This window comes from Cebus imitator, unplaced genomic scaffold, assembly GCF_001604975.1.
Source record: "Cebus imitator isolate Cc_AM_T3 unplaced genomic scaffold, Cebus_imitator-1.0 Scaffold247, whole genome shotgun sequence".
Taxonomy (NCBI): domain Eukaryota; kingdom Metazoa; phylum Chordata; class Mammalia; order Primates; family Cebidae; genus Cebus; species Cebus imitator.
The window spans coordinates 2,808,820-2,812,854 of record NW_016107562.1 but is presented as its reverse complement, the minus strand read 5'-3'; the positions used below and the strand labels follow the sequence as shown (position 1 = coordinate 2,812,854).

General features: G+C 35.1%; 1 pseudogene; it reads right to left on the bottom strand.

Annotated features, from left to right (window-relative positions):
* Positions 1-2,086: 2,086 nt before the first annotated feature.
* Positions 2,087-3,051, bottom strand: LOC108282658 (annotated as a pseudogene).
* Positions 3,052-4,035: the final 984 nt, after the last annotated feature.

The following is a 4,035-nucleotide window of genomic DNA, read 5'->3' as shown; positions in this document are numbered from 1 at the left end:
GCTTATGTTTCCAATTATTTTTGGTAGATCACAAATGATAACCAAAAAATTGTGGGTTAGCATTCGGCCATGCAATCTATCTACTCTATTAAGAATAAAGATACTAATTAAAGTCTGAAATTTTTTTCTGTCACTATGAGTCATTTGGCACTGAAAAGTAATTTATTGTCATTATAATATATTCAATTAGTCATTATCTAATGAACCACTGTGAAAAGCCCTAGGTCACATTAGTATGATCAGAATGACAAAAGTTACGTATATTAAGGGCCTACTATGAAACAGATTCTGTGGTAGACATTGTTTATGCATTCTTTCTACAGAATCTCCAAGTCCCCATTACGAGTATTAAACACACACACACACACACACACCCCTGAAGCCAGAAAGTTTCAAGAATTTACTAGGATAACCCAACTAACAAGTGGCAGACCTATAAATTTATATATATATATATATGTGTGTGTGTGTGCACGCAAAAATACCAATGCCTATATTTTGTTTATGCTTTAGCTTTGGGGATTAAAAAAGAAATTATACCAAATGCCCCATCATAAAGCTAAAACTTTATTCAAACAAAATAATTATTTAACAGAATTTTAATAAACCTACTCAGTTTGTGAAATTTAACTATTTCATTATTTGAATTACCTCAATTTTTATAAGTGCATAAGTTAATATATTTTGTGTAGGTACATGTATGCATGCATATGTGTTTATATATATAATTAACAGTAGTGATTATAACACTCAAACAATATTTCATTCTTCATTTACAGGTTTTTGCCTCTGTCGATTGTCAATGTATGTACAAACTTCAAGTCTTACATAAAAGGCAGAAAATAATGGATTTTTAAGGATATATTGAGGTATGAGGATCATTACAGCAAAGCACATTAAAACAACTTTCTAATGCCTCTGTGATCTGTGTAGTTTTCATAAAGCATGAGGCATATCTAAATCATGTATCACCTTTTGGGTAAATCAGTGGCTGATGCCTGTAATCCCAGCAATTTGGGAGGCTGAGGCAGGTGAATTGTTTCAGCTCAGGAGTAGAGAACAGCCTGGGGAATATTGAGAAACCTCTGTCTCTTCAAAAAAAAAAAAATTAGTCAAGCACGGTGGCGCATGCTTAGCATTTCAGCTACTTGAGAGGCTGAAACAGGAGGATCACCCAATCCCCAGGAAGTAGAGGCTGCAGTGGATTGTGATGGTGCTACTGCACTCCAGCCTAGGCAACAGAGTGAGACCCTGTTTCAATCAATCAGTCAGTCAATAGATAATTAAATACCACATTTGACTTTCATAAAATAGAAGTTCTCAACACTAATAATATATTATGGGTGACATACTGGAAGTAAAATTTGTGATACTGGTAACATTATTTATTTATTTCAAGAGAATTTAATCATTTATTGATTATACATGATAATGGATGATACACAAGCCTTATTCCCATTGATAACTTCATCTGGTACCATCATTCAATTTAGGTGTATTTCATAGGATCTGACAACCATTTTTATAACCAATAAATTCATGATTTTGCTTGGTAATTCATTTTAATGGGAACTTTGGGTCACAACAATAACTGTCAGTTCAACTACACCATGGTTTCTGAAGACAATGGCTTCACCACCCAAGCAAGTTGTATATAAATTCCAAATAAAACATGGCATCACCTTGAAAGAATGCTAACTTTACACTCTTGGGGGAATTTACCGGGATGGCTTCAGAGCAGACTAACTTTACATGGCATATTTTTTTTTAAAAGACATATATTCAGCATCACGATCAGACTACGACATATAGCAATCAACAGTATGGGTACAGAAAAAAATCTACCTTAAAAGCCTTTGTTGGAATGCTTTGTACTCGCCACAGAACAGAAACTAAAACAACCTGTTATCCAGGTAGTCACAGATATGGGCCATGAGTTTTTTTGCTCATAAACATGAGTATTTGTCTCAAACTGTCTTCTTTGGCCTTCCACCACTATGCTTGGCTGAGTTCACAAACCTGTTGTAATCTGTAGCTGCCCCTTCACTTCTCTGGCTGTCCCCTCCTGCTAAGCTTTGTTTCCTAATTAAAATCTTCTGCCACTGCCATAGCTACTGTCACTACTGGAACCACCAGAGCCACCTTGGCTTTGTGGTTTGGCAAAATATTGATTTTGTGGTTTGGCAAAGTATTGGTCTCCACCACCATAGGGGCCAGAGCTTCCGCCTCCAAAGTTTCCTCCCTTCATGGGTCCAAAATTTGAAGGCTGATTGTTGTAATTGGCAAATCATTGTAGCTTCCACCACCTCCAAAATTGCTTCCATTATTACCAAATCCATTATAGCCATTCCCATTGCCACCATATCTACCACCACCATGGTTGCCACCAAAATTACCACAAACATTGAAGTTTCCTCCATGACCAAAGTTGTCATTCCCACCAAAACCACCTCCACGACCACCACCAAAGTTTTCAAAGCCACCTCAAGCTCTTGGCTGGGTGAAGCACTAGCCAACTATTTCTTTGACAGGGCTTTCTTAACATCATAGTTGTGGCCGTTCACAGCATCGTATTTCTGAATGACAATTTTATCCACGGAGTCATGGTCATCAAAGGTTACAAAGGCAAATCCTCTTTTTGTTCCACTGCCCTGTTCAGTCATCATTTCAATTACTTCAAAATAATATCTTCGGTGATGTTCTTCAGTGTCTTATTTAATGCCACTAACAAATATATTTTTCACAGTTAAATGGGCACCTAGGCTTGGAGAATCTTCCTTGAGACATCTCTCTGGTTTCACAACTCCTCCATCCACCTTGTGTGGCTCTGCATTCATGGCTGCATCCACCTCCTCCACAGTGGCACATTTCACAAACCCAAAGCGCATTGTGTGCTTGACATTTGGCTCTCTCATTATCACACAGTTTGCAAGCATTCCCCATTGCTCAAAATGGCTCATCCGGCTCTCATCGATTGTTTCAAAGCTCATTCCTTCCAATGAAGAGCTTCCTCAGTTCAGTCTCTTTAGGAGACTCTGACTTAGGCACCATAGCAGGGAGAAGAGAGACTTTAACAATGCTTCCTCAGCAGCATCCACAGGCAAAAAGTGTGATACTGGTAAAATTATTAAACTTCGTAAAAATGTAAAGTATTTCAAGCTAACTGAAAACATAATTTTACTATTAGCATAATTTTAACATCTGTCAGACTATTCCATCCCTTTGCATAAAAACACTTTTCTATGACCCACTTAATTTTGATCTTTTGCTTAATATATAAATCAATTTCTGCACATAAAAACTTTATTAATTTTACTTTTACCAATTTCATTTAAAAATACTTATTTGGATAGTAAAATCCAATTTAACTTTGAGTCCCTGAGGAATATAAAACAAATTTGTTTTATGTTAATTGACGTTTAAATGAAAATGTATAAGAAATCTGTAATTGAACTTTTTAATTTAAAAACAAAGTTTAGTTTTTTAAAGCTGCCGTCAGTCTATTTTATTTAGACTTTGTTTGGTTCTGTGAGGGATTATAACACATTTGTTGTATTGTCAAGGGTTCTTAAACATAAAACTATTAAAAATTCATATAACATTTTATGTAATTCAAGTTTTGCAAAACTGTTACATATATTGCTATATACATGCACAAATACACATATGCACAATACATATATACATGTATATATAATGTTTTTTGAGAAAATATAAATATTATATTTTGACTTGTATTATTAGGAGTTATGATGAGAACATCTTCCTCTACCTAAATATCTACATCCTTATTTGAGAAGAAAAAAGTCTTATTCTTCTCCAGTAATTTGCATGGTCAATATTATGTTGATATATAGCTTCAAAGGAGACAAGATTCTCAATGTTTAATGAGGTAGTCTTTTAATACAATTAAGAAAGGAAGAAGATAGTTGGCAAAAGTACTGCATAATCCCATCTACAGCACAAGTTATAGCACAAGCAAAAATCTTTGTATAATCACAATGCAACATAAATGAAAGGTCCTAACATGATGAG